The sequence below is a fragment of the Procambarus clarkii genome, chromosome 93 (genome assembly GCF_040958095.1).
Source record: "Procambarus clarkii isolate CNS0578487 chromosome 93, FALCON_Pclarkii_2.0, whole genome shotgun sequence".
Classification (NCBI taxonomy): domain Eukaryota; kingdom Metazoa; phylum Arthropoda; class Malacostraca; order Decapoda; family Cambaridae; genus Procambarus; species Procambarus clarkii.
Window position 1 is genome coordinate 228,414 of NC_091242.1, and position 13,651 is coordinate 242,064.

The 13,651-nt window shown below is 41.1% G+C and overlaps 1 long non-coding RNA gene across 3 annotated transcripts in view; it reads left to right on the forward strand.

Moving 5' to 3' along the window:
- Positions 1 to 13,651, forward strand: part of LOC138359749 (uncharacterized) — a 35,121-nt gene that overhangs the window by 16,656 nt on the left and 4,814 nt on the right. Inside the window, exons 4-5 of one of the 3 annotated variants that reach the window (XR_011226043.1) lie at positions 1,215 to 1,313; positions 12,018 to 12,093. This is a non-coding gene — a long non-coding RNA (uncharacterized lncRNA). Of the gene's footprint in view, positions 1 to 1,214; positions 1,314 to 1,499; positions 1,528 to 12,017; positions 12,094 to 13,651 lie in introns of all 3 variants that reach the window. The other 2 variants (XR_011226042.1, XR_011226041.1) reach the window with 2 other exon arrangements.

Here is a 13,651-nt window from a genome sequence, read left to right on the forward strand (position 1 = left end):
TGGGTGAGACCCGGAGGCTCCCCGGCAACCCTCCCTCCCTCCGGTCGGCGTTTTTCGCGTGTTTTGACATCCAGCCTCAGAACTGATGGGTGGATAGCCGGCGTGGGAGGTCTGGGGTTCCCCCTTCCCCCTCCCGGGGAGGGGGAAGCTGCGCAGACAGCGGCGCGGTGACGTATGACGTCATACTAGTTTCCTTGTTTTCTGTTGAAGAGTTCTATCCACTAGTTCGGCTTAGGTAGCAATTTTCACCAGAATAGGGGTTTGTTTTGGAATGCTTACCTTTCTGGATGCTTGACCCGGTCGATGGCAGACATAGAATGCTTCCAACCACACAGGGGTTTCTATAGGCCATTGCTCCCCTTGCCTCTCTGAGGGGGCCAGGTTCTGGCTCGTGGTCCACGGTTGGCCCTAGAACTCCATACACATGACTGATGCCAAAGTCTGACATTAGCATATCAGCCGGTAAAGCTCCGGGGAGCCTCCGGGTCTCACCCAGAAAATGGCGTTTCATTACATTCAACGCTGGTTTTTTCAAAATTTCTCAAACCATCCTCTACTCACCTTAAACTCTTTCGTATCTGCAAAACTCGTTCTATGGGTTTTCTTTATAAGATCTTGCATGAAGATTTCATTGTTGACCAAACCACACACTGGAAATTGAAGAGACGACGACGTTTCGATCCGTCCTGGACCATTATAAAGTCGACTGTGATGAGACGAGGGAAGCAAGAGCATTAAGTAGGCAAGAGAGAGAGGTGAGGAGATGGCAAGTATGTACATATGTACATGAATAAAACATGTACATACTTATACATAACGTGTGTAAATAGTGTAATAAACACTAACAGTATTTTGGGAGGAGGAATGTTGGCGAGTAATGTGTTGGAGGAGGGAGGGAGGGAGGACTGGCAGGGTGTGGCAGCTCACTCATGTTTTTTTGGCTCACCATACCAACTTAGTGGATCGTTATGGTGAATACATACGTAGATGGGTATATACAATGTGTGTATATAGTGTAATAACAGCAAAAACACTGTTTGATTGTAGAATATGTCGCATATATGAGGCCCATAATTTTGAGCATAGCGATGTTCCACTCTTTGAACTACAGTATATAAATTCCACAAATTACACACTTTTGAATAATATTACAAAAAAAAAAAGAAGAAATGAATGAGAATCTTCAAAATAATTGCGAAACATTTTATTCGCAGCAACTGCCGTCGCACGGGGTAGCAGGGCCAACAGACCCCCATCGCTCCATCGCTCAGCACCCATAATTTGCTCAACTTCCCAGCTCCATCGCAGCTAAAGTAAGTCACATACAATATTTTTTGTTTAGTTTTCCCGTAATCAGACTCTGCATTTTAACAATATAAGAAGAGGACAAAATTTTTGGAAAGAATTTATTTCCTGTGCACCAGGGTGTTATTTGGAGATAGAGCAGTTCAGTGGTTAACTACTAACTTTTTTTTTCTCCCACACATGCACCCCCCTAGGAAGCAGCCTGTAGCAGCTAACTCCCAGGTACCTATTTCCTGTTAGGTAACAGGGGTCATCCCCTTTTGTACAAAGAATCTGCTAAAGGTTTTAGGGCTAATCTTTGACACTCGTTTGTGTTTGTCACCCCATATTTTTTATGTTTGAGTTGAATGCTCTAAGGCCCTTAACTTACTTAAGGTCATGTCCCATACTTCTTGGGGAGCTAATTGACACTGCTCTTCTCTTTTCATTCCTCTCTCGTTCTGTCTAAACTCGATTATGGCCCTTTTACTCGTCTGCTTCTCCTTCTACCTTTCACCGTCTGGACACACTGCATTATACTGGGTTACGGCTCAGCTCTGGTGCCTTTCGTTCGACACCTACCTGTATGTTGACGTATGCTATACCTGTATCGACGCCTGTATGTTGAAACTGGCGTCCTGTTTCTACAGGATCGCCATGATCGCTACTGTCTTCTCAACCTTGCACGGTCCTTACAGCACCCTCACTCTTGCTTATGTCATGCCTTGACCTTTACCCCTCCTGTGGTTCCTGTTCCCCTTCACCACCTATCTGTACGGTTGTCTCTCTTACAAAATGCTCTTTCAGTTTGTGTTACCAATATTTCCCCTCGTGTCATTCCATCTTTGCCCCTATGGAGGGGTCCTCGTTCCAAAATTCTGTAAGCCTTGACCCACATGACTAAAACTTTTACCCCTCCTACAGTTCTAAATCACCTTTTCCTTGAACACTTTTCTTCACACTTCCACTCTATTTCCGTCTTCACCAATGGGTCTTAAGTCTGCAGACGGTGTAGGCTACTCTGTTGTTTTTCCTGACTGCACCTTTGTGTTGCCTGCCTCCAGAGACTAGCATCTTCATGGCAGAACTTTATGCTATTCTCTATGCTCTTCATCAACTCTTTTCTCGCTGTCAATCCTCCTCTGTGTTTGTAGTTGACTCTTGCAGTTCCCTCATGGCTCTAGAATCCTTTAATCCAGTCCATCCTTTGGTAGTTGAAATTCAACATTAGCTGTTTCTTATATAAGAACATAAGAACATAAGAACAAAGGTAACTGCAGAAGGCCTATTGGCCCATACGAGGCAGCTCCTATTCTATAACCACCCAATCCCACTCATATACTTGTCCAACCCGCGCTTGAAACAATCGAGGGACCCCACCTCCACAATGTTACGCGGCAATTGGTTCCACAAATCAACAACCCTGTTACTGAACCAGTATTTACCCAAGTCTTTCCTAAATCTAAACTTATCCAATTTATACCCATTGTTTCGTGTTCTGTCCTGTGTTGATACTTTTAATACCCTATTAATATCCCCCCGGTTATGTCCATTCATCCACTTGTAAACCTCTATCATGTCACCCCTAACTCTTCGCCTTTCCAGTGAATGCAACTTAAGCTTTGTTAATCTTTCTTCATATGAAAGATTTCTAATTTGGGGAATTAACTTAGTCATCCTACGCTGGACACGTTCAAGTGAATTTATATCCATTCTATAATATGGCGACCAAAACTGAACTGCATAATCTAAATGGGGCCTAACTAGAGCAAGATATAGCTTGAGAACCACACCAGGTGTCTTGTTACTAACGCTGCGATTAATAAATCCAAGTGTCCGATTTGCCTTATTACGAACATTTATGCATTGATCCTTTTGTTTTAAATTCTTACTAATCATAACTCCCAGATCCCTTTCGCAATCCGACTTCGCAATCACAACACCATCTAGCTCGTATCTTGTAACTCTATCATCATTACCTAACCTCAGAACTTTACATTTATCAGCATTAAACTGCATCTGCCAATCCTTTGACCATTTCAAAACCCTATCTAGATCAACTTGAAGTGATAGTGAGTCCTCCTCCGAATTAATTTCCCTACCGATTTTCGTATCATCGGCAAATTTGCAAATGTTGCTACTCAAACCTGAATCTAAATCATTTATATATATTATAAACAACAGAGGTCCCAGGACAGAGCCTTGAGGCACTCCACTTACAACATTTTCCCACTCTGACTTGATTCCATTTATACTAACTCTCTGTTTCCTTTGGTATAGCCATGCCCTAATCCAGCTTAATATAGCACCCCCAATACCATGAGACTCTATCTTTTTAATCAGTCTTTCATGTGGGACTGTATCAAAAGCTTTGCTAAAGTCAAGGTATACAACATCGCAATCCTTACCACTATCAACTGCCTCAACAATGCTAGAATAAAAAGATAACAAATTTGTTAAACATGAACGGCCATTTATAAAACCATGTTGCGACTCAATTATTAATTTATGTTTTTCAAGATGAAGACGAATTTTATTTGCTATTATAGATTCGAGTAACTTTCCCACAATAGACGTTAGGCTAATTGGTCGATAGTTAGACGCAAGTGATCTATCTCCTTTCTTAAAAACTGGTATCACATTAGCAACTTTCCAAAACTCTGGCACTCTGCCTGACTCTATTGATTTATTAAATATGGTTGACAGTGGGTCACAAAGCTCCTCTTTGCATTCTTTAAGCACCCTGGCAAACACTTCATCCGGCCCTGGGGATTTGTTTGGTTTGAGTTTTACTATTTGTTTAAGAACATCCTCCCTGGTAACTGCTAAACTCGTCAACCTGTCCTCGTCCCCACCCACATAGACTTGTTCGGCTGAAGGCATATTGTTAAGTTCCTCTTTAGTAAATACAGATACAAAATATTTATTAAAAATACTACTCATCTCTTCATCACTATCTGTTATTTGACCTGTCTCAGTTTTTAATGGACCTATCCTTTCCCTAGTCTTAGTACGATATAACTGAAAAAACCCTTTAGGATTTGTCTTTGCTTGCCCTGCTATGCGAACTTCATAGTTTCTTTTTGCTTTCCTTATCTCTTTTTTAACATTTCTAACCAGTTGTACGAATTCCTGTTCTAAAGTGACCTCCCCATTTTTAATCCTTTTGTACCAAGCTCTCTTTTTACCTATAAGGTTCTTCAAATTCTTTGTTATCCACTTTGGGTCATTAGTATTCGATCTATTCAATTTGTATGGTATACTACGTTCCTGTGCTTTGTTTAGAATATTCTTAAATAAGTTATATATTGAATCCACATCGAAATCCCCATTTAAGTCACCTATCGCTGGGTTCATGTCTCGCTCCAAGACCGGCCCACACCCCATACCCAAGACTTTCCAATCAATTTGACCCAAAAAATTTCTTAGGCTATTAAAATCAGCTTTTCGAAAATCTGGCACTTTAACAGAATTTTCTCCTACTGGTCTATTCCATTCTATGCTAAATCTGATTTCTTTGTGATCACTGCTCCCTAGCTCACTCCCTATTTCGATGTCATTAATTTGCGTTTCCCTGTTAGTTAACACTAAATCTAAAATATTATTTTCCCGTGTTGGTTCCTTAATGTGTTGCGTAAGAAAGCAATCGTCAATTAATTCTAGAAAATCTTCTGCTTCACTATTCCCTGTTTTGTTCAACCAGTTTATTCCGCTAAAATTAAAGTCACCCATGACATAAATACTGTTAGATCTAGATGCTCTAGATATTTCATCCCATAGATGCTTTGCTTCCATTCTGTCTAAATTTGGTGGCCTATATATTACTCCTATTATAATATTATTAGCTTTTTCGTTTAATTCAATCCAAATAGTTTCTGTGTGTGGCTCAGTTTTGATTCCCTCTTTGAGACTACATTTCAAATTGTCCCTAACATATATGGCTACTCCACCTCCTCGTCTAATATATCTATCTGTGTGAAATAGTTTAAATCCATATATTTGATATTCAGCTAATAGTTCTCTATTTTCTACATTCATCCACGTTTCGGTAAGTGCAATAATATCTATTTTTTCTGTGCAGACAAGAGCATTTAATTCGTTAATTTTATTTCTTAGACTTCTACTGTTAGTGTAATATACCCTAAGTGAATTGTTATTTTGCGGACCTTCTCTTTCCCTGATCGTTTTGCCAATTCCTTTCGCCCACAAACACATACTTTTATTACCTCCTTCCTCCAAATCAATTCCCATACCTCTATCTACTAACAGTTTAAACCCAAACAAACACCTCTAACCACTTCTTCTAACGAGTTCGCAACAGCAACAACCCCAGCTCTCGATAGATGCACCCCATCACGAGCATACATTTCATTTCTTCCATAGAAGTGTTCCCAGTTGTCTATGAAAGATATTGCATTTGATTTGCAATATCTTTCCAGCCGGCAATTGACACCAAGTGCCCTCGATATCCATTCATTTCCCACTCCCTTTCTTGGAAGAATGCCACATATGATCGGGATTCCTCCCTTGCTCCTAACTAACTCTATGGCTGTTTTATACCTCTGAATCAGTTCCTCACTCCTAACTCGACCAACATCATTTCCTCCCACGCTAATGCAAATAATGGGATTGTTCCCATTACCAGCCATAATATCATTCATGTTGTTTATAATATCACCAATGCCAGCTCCGGGATAGCAAACCCTTAACCTGTTCCCCCTATCTCTAGCACAAAACGTTCTATCCAAATACCTTATCTGGGAATCTCCCACAACTAATGTTTGCTTAGGTACTTCCTTTACTTTCTGAGGGGCCTGCGCTTCCTTTCTCGTCGTTGCTTTCCCTTTTGCGCGATCCACAGTCTCTCCACAGCACTCGTCCTCCAAAACGTCAAATGAATTAGAGGTTGCTATGGCGTTTGAAGGCGGCTTTATCAAAGTCTTCTTAAGGCCCCTGTCTTTAACAACTCTCCAAGACGAGGTCCCTTTACTGCTGGTCTCCTCCTTCGTTACTTCTCGTTGTTCTTTCAGCTGACGCACCTCCTCCCGCAGAAAGTCCAACTCTGTCCTCAGGGCTCCCACTAGAGTCACCAGGTCCTTAACTACAACTTCCATATTGCAATGATAATATACAGTATGATAATATACAGTATATCCAGTAGATTCAAGACAGTGGAATTTTGCTGGATTCTCACCCATATTGGTGTGTAATTACCTAAGTGTAATTACCTAAGTGTAGTTACAGGATGAGAGCTACGCTCGTGGTGTCCCGTCTCCCCAGCACTCTTTGTCATATAATGCTTTGAAATTACTGACGGTTTTGGCCTCCACCACCTTCTCACTTAACTTGTTCCAACCGTCTACCACTCTGTTTACAAAAGTGAATTTTCGTATATTTCTCCGGCAACTTTGTTTCGTTAGTTTAAATCTATGACCTCTTGTTCTTGAAGTTCCGAGTCTCAGGAATTCTTCCCTATCAATTTTATCTATTCCTGTTACTATTTTGAACGTAGTGATCATATCGCCTCTTTTTCTTCTATCTTTTAGTTTTTGCATATTTAATGCCTCTAATCTCTCCTCGTAGCTCTTGTCCTTCAGTTCTGGGAGCCACTTAGTGGCATGTCGTTGCACCTTTTCCAGTTTGTTGATGTGCTTCTTAAGATATGGGCACCATACAACCGCTGCATATTCCAGCTTTGGTCTAATAAAAGTCGTGAACAATTTCTTTAATATTTCTCTATCCATGTATTTAAAAGCAATTCTAAGGTTAGAAAGTGTAGCATAGGCTCCTCGCATAATGTTCTTAATGTGGTCCTCAGGTGACATTTTTCTATCTAAAACCACCCCTAGATCCTTTTCTTTATCAGAATTCTTTAAAGATTTCTCACATAATTTATAGGTTGTGTGGGGTCTATGTTCTCCAATTCCACATTCCATAACATGGCATTTATTCACATTAAATTCCATTTGCCAAGTGTTGCTCCATATACAGTACTTATTTTGTCCAGGTCTTCTTGAAGGGCATGACAATCATCTAAGTTTCTTATCTTCCCTATTATCTTAGCATCATCAGCAAACATGTTCATGTAATTGTGTATTCCCACTGGTAGATCGTTTATGTAGACAATGAACATTACCGGTGCAAGAACTGAACCCTGAGGTACTTCACTCATGACATTTCTCCAATCCGATACCTTGCCTCTGATTATGGCCCTCATTTTTCTGTCAGTTAGGAAATTTTTCATCCATGTTAGTAGCTTACCTGTCACTCCTCCAATATGTTCCAGTTTCCAGAACAACCTCTTATGGGGAACTCTGTCGAAAGCCTTTTTTAGGTCCAGATAGATGGACCTAAATGTGTGTAATTACCTAAGTGTAGTTACAGGATGAGAGCTACGCTCGTGGTGTCCCGTCTTCCCAGCACTCTTTGTCATATAACGCTTTGAAACTACTGACGGTCTTGGCCTCCACCACCTTCTCACTTAACTTGTTCCAACCGTCTACCATTCTATTTGCGAAGGTGAATTTTCTTATATTTCTTCGGCATCTGTGTTTAGCTAGTTTAAATCTATGACCTCTTGTTCTTGAAGTTCCAGGTCTCAGGATATCTTCCCTGTCGATTTTATCAATTCCTGTTAATATTTTGTACGTAGTGATCATATCACTTCTTTTTCTTCTGTCTTCTAGTTTTGGCATATTTAATGCCTCTAACCTCTCCTCGTAGCTCTTGCCCTTCAGTTCTGGGAGCCACTTAGTAGCATGTCTTTGCACCTTTTCCAGTTTGTTGATGTGCTTCTTGAGATATGGGCACCACACAACCGCTGCATATTCTAGCTTTGGCCTAACAAAAGTCATGAACAATTTCTTTAGTATATTGCCATCCATGTATTTAAATGCAATTCTGAAGTATGAAAGCATAGCATAGGCTCCTTGCACAATATTCTTTATGTGGTCCTCAGGTGATAGTTTTCTATCTAGAACCACCCCTAGATCTCTTTCTTTATCAGAATTCTTTAAAGATTTCTCACATAATATATAGGTTGTGTGGGGTCTATGTTCTCCTATTCCACATTCTATAACATGACATTTATTAACATTAAATTCCATTTGCCAAGTGGTGCTCCATATACTTATTTTGTCCAGGTCTTCTTGAAGGGCATGACAATCATCTAAATTTATTATCCTTCCTATTAACTTAGCATCATCAGCAAACATGTTCATATAATTCTGTATACCAACTGGTAGATCATTTATGTACACAATAAACATCACTGGTGCAAGAACTGAACCCTGTGGTACTCCACTTGTGACATTTCTCCATTCCGATTGTTACAAATGATATGAGTGGGGCTTCTATGGGGTACTGGTACTATTAAGGGGTATAGGTAGTTAGAAGACAGGAGTATCATATATGGGAGAGCTAAAAGGCCCGGCCCCCAAAATAAACTATCCACAGTAGTAATAACTTGCTACAAGACCAAATATGTTCGTCTAAGGGTTGATCACTGCGCTCCCACCTTGGAAGAAGAGATACTCTGTAATTCATGTACTTATTTATTAACCCGTTAACAACCCCCCATATACACTCACACCAATAACAATAATAATAATAACTTTACCACACTATCTTACGTTAAAAGCCTTGGTCCACGTAGGCAGGATACAAGGTTTACACTAATAACAAGCTAGGGTAAAGTACTACTGGATAAGCACTGAAGCTGGATGCAGCTTAGGGTAGTGAAACCACGTGGGACCCTAATACAAAACACAACACTTAGGGGTACCCAAACACTGGCAAAATACTATCCCCAGGTCTCACCAATCGTTACTACCAGAGTAGGCACACTCACTAATGCCCTGTACTTAGCTTAAGGATACAGGAACTTCAGGTAAGGGAAATAAGTAAGAGGAGAAGGAAGGAGAGTAGGGATACAGCCACAGAGTAGGTCTTAACCTCACGCCACCAGCCAAGAGAAGCTCGAGCTAGCCACCAGCTGCCTCCCTCATGTTGTGGTGCCGGGAGGAGCCTAATTGATCGTGCAGCTAAGCACATTAAAGATCTTCCCCTATGCAACGTATTGTTACTTTATGAATGATTAGAAAGTATTAGTAAGCAAAGTTGGTGCCTATGTTATTATTTAATAATCAACCCCCAGCTCAGTCTTTAAATGCTCTTTGAGAAACAATAATAGTCTTACGTCTGGCAGGGAAGATACAAACAATTGACATTCTAGATGCCCAACTGTGCTACCAGGAAGTTTAATAGCTCAATTTTGACCTCTGGTTTCCACTGGAGAACCCAGGGTCGTAACACCGATACATTGCCTCTGATTACTGCCCTCATTTTTCTATCAGTCAGAAAATTTTTCATCCATGTTAGGAGCTTTCCTGTCACCCCTCCAATATTTTCCAGTTTCCAGAACAACCTCTTATGTGGAACTCTGTCGAATGCCTTTTTTAGGTCCAGATAGATGCAGTCAACCCAACCATCTCTTTCCTGTAATATCTCTGTGGCTCGATCATAGAAACTGAGTAAATTCGATACACAGGATCTTCCAGATCGAAAACCATACTGTCTGTCTGATATTATATCATTTCTCTCCAGGTGTTCTACCCATTTAGTTTTGATTAGTTTTCCCAATACTTTCACTATTACACTTGTCAATGATACAGGTCTATAATTGAGTGGGTCTTCCCTGCTGCCACTTTTGTAGATTGGAACTATGTTAGCCTGTTTCGACACGTCTGCTACGATTCCTGTACACAGGGATGCCTGAAAGATCAGGTGAAGTGGAATGCTGAGCTCAGATGCCCATTCTCTCAGAACCCATAGTGAAACGCCATCTGGGCCAGCTGCTTTGTTCTTACCGAGCTCCTTTAGCATATTTTCCACTTCATCTCTAGACACCTCTATCCGCTCTATGTTGTTCTCTGGAATTCTTATTGTGTCTGGTTCTCTGAAGATTTCATTTTGTACAAACACACTTTGGAACTTTTCATTTAATGTTTCACACATTTCCTTTTCATTTTCCGTGAATCTGTTTCCCATTTTCAACCTCTGGATATTATCCTTTACCTGCAATTTGTTGTTTATGAATTTGTAGAATAGGCCCGGTTCTGTTTTACATTTATCCGCTACCCCTTTTTCAAAATTTCTTTCTGCCTCTCTCCTTACTGCCGTATAGTTGTTTCTCGCATCTTTGTACCGCTGGTATGTTTGGGGGTTTGGCCTCTTCCTATACTGATTCCATTTTTGTCTCTTTTTGGTCTCTTGCCCTCTCACAATTTCTGTCGAACCAATCCTGTTTTCTGGCCCTGCATCTCTGTTTTGGTATGAATGTTTGTGTGCCTTCCTCATATATTTTAAAAAATTTGGCATACATTTCATTTACTTCCCTGCCTAGCAACAATTCTGTCCAATTACACTCATTAAAAAAATTTCGAAGTTCCCCATAGTGTCCTCTCCTTAAATCGAGTTTATCAACTGTTTCAATGTCCCCATTTTCTTCTAGATGATATCTTAAAGCATAATCAATGTCTAACAGGACGTGATCACTCTTTCCCAAGGGAGGAAGGTACTGGATGTCAAATATCTCTTCTTCTTTTCTGGTGAATACTAGATCCAGTACTGACGGTACATCTCCTTCTCTCATTCTTGTGGCCTGCTTTATGTGTTGATACAAGAATGTCTCCAGAATGAGGTTCACAAATTTGCATGTCCAAAAGTCCTCCGTTCTTGCTTCATAGGCCTCCCAGTCTATTGCTTTAAAGTTGAAGTCCCCCAGTATCAACAGTCGTGATTTATCTTTATCTGCTTGTGCAATAATATCTCTGATGACCATTATGAGGCCCTCGCGTTTGTCATCCAGTTCTTCCTTTGTCCAGGTGTTGCTTGCTGGTGGGCTGTAGGCATTTAAAATTACCAGCTTATCATCCTGATTCCAGACCTGCAATGCCATTATGTCAATATCTCGAGGGTTTTCAAATATTAACTCTCTTACCTTCAGGTGTTTTTTCACCAGTACAGCCACTCCTCCTCCCTTCCTAGTTTTCCTGTCACGTCTCCAAACTGAATAGCCTCTTGGGAATATGACTTCATTTATTATATTTCCTTCAAGTTTCGTCTCTGATAATGCGACAATATCTGGGACCCTAAGCTGGATTATATCTTGCAACTCCAAAGTTTTTGACCTCACTCCATCTATGTTGGTATATACAATTTTCAAGAACGTGTTCCCTTTTCCTTTGCTCTTTACTCCCCCTTTCCACTACTGATCTTGTTGCTTTGTTTTTATGTACCATTTTACAAGCTTTCCAGTCCCTGTCACTTTGTAAAAAAAAAGAATTTCTGTCTTCTTCATTTCTATCCCCATTTAGACGTTTTGCCTCAATTAGGTTCATTTTCAGCGTTTCTCTGTCTTCCTTGGAGAGGTCTTGTCTTATTGACCAAAGTTTGCCAACCTCATCACTCTGCAATTTCCTGGCATTTCTTAGCACTTCCATCATGTTTTTCACTCCATTAAACGTCACCCTTAAGGAGCGGTTCTTTTCTTTCTCATATTTTCCTATTCTTCTAAAATCACTGACATTTTCCTTTGAGCCTTCTCCTAAACCTACTATTTTCTCTATGATTGTCATCTCTTCTGCTGCTCGGTCCACCCTAGATGAAATTTCCTTTTCTAAACATCCAAAAATGATTATGGACTTAGTTCTATCTGCAGTGTTTTGTACCAGTGCAGTGTGTGCTTAAATGAGCGTGCGGACGCTGCCGCTAAGGAAGCTATCCGCACCTGTCCCATCTCCCGTAAAGGTATTCCTTATTCCGACTTTTACCCAGTTATTCATTTCCCCATTCTTGCCCGTTGTCAGGGTTGTTGGTTTTCTGTTACTGGTAACAAACTGCGTGCTCTTAAGAGTAGTGTTCCCGTGGCCTTCCTCCTACCACCGTAACCGGTGGTGGGAAACGGCTCTGGCGAGGTTGTATATTGGTCATACACGCTGCCCTGCTCCTTATTGTCCAAATCGTTGTCTCTACATGTCCTGACTTCCAGGACTTACGTGTCTTGCTTCCCGACCATCCCTCACTGTCAATTGTCCCTCGATAAAATTCTTGGTAAATTCAATATCTTTGATATTGTTCGCCGTATGCGTTTTTGTTCTTGTATTGGCGACGTTAGTGATATTTAGCGCACTATGATTATCCCACACATTTGATGGTTTGATAATTACTGTACTGTACAGTACTTTGGTCTGGAATGTATCAAATAAAGTTGTTTCATGTATTCAAATGTGTGAGAAAATCCACTGGAGCTGTGAGATGAAGCGAACCTGTAACAAAGGCATAGCCAGCTGCAACTCTACCACCACTGATGGTAAAAGTCTTACAACTGGATTTCTTGTGTGACGGGTTGTGGTATCACAGCTATACTGAACCAAGATGGTATGGCTCTCCCTCACATAAATGAAAAAATTGCTGCTATTGGCCTTGCAGTGTGTAAGTTGCAGGTGGAAACAAATGAAAATTATCAAATAAATAATTAAACAATTTACTGAAATAGTAATGAACAAAAATAACACATGACAATACTTGGCTATCATGTAATGCAAAGGTGAACAAGTTAGTATGACCTTAAATGCAAAAAATAAACTATAAGCAATGAATAAAAGTACTGTATTAAGATATACTGGTGTTCTGAAGACAGCTACCATACCACCATGGCATCAGTCACACGACGTTGACTGGAAGCGGACGACGGGTTAGAGACACGAAGGTGATCCTAGAGCACTAAGGGAGAGATTGCCTCTCCAGGGAGGCAGCGCCCGTTATATAGTCCGGCGGTGATGACTCATCCAGTGTCAACACGAGGTGGACATCTGGTCAACTAGCAAACTGCTCGTTGTGGCTGGCGGTGCCTTTGTGTTGAGCTGCACCAGTGCCAGTTGAAGGCGGCTAACTGCATGTTTGTGGGGACAAACTGTCAGTTAGCAGTGGTGCCTGGCTTGCCTCTGAGTCGTACCAGGCCTTGCCAGGCCCTGGGGGGTATGGAGAGGTGGCAGGACTGATGACTCTTCTGGGCTGGTGTAGGTGTATACTTCCAGTGCAGAGGCATTGAAGGTGAAGGGAAAAGGCAGTTCCACTGCTATGCAGGGGATTCACGTGACACTTGTGAAGCCACAGAAAGTCTGGAGGCCCTCCTGAAGCCAGTCCAAGTACAATATTAAATAAAACCCCTGAAGTACGCCGGTGAAGGGTAAAGTGAAGGGTGAAGCAAGACCGTATGCCCCAACTTCAGGCACACACAGAAAATCACATTTTGGTCCCGCCTCTCAACTGTGTATTTGAAGTTGGGGCGTTTGGTGTTGAACTG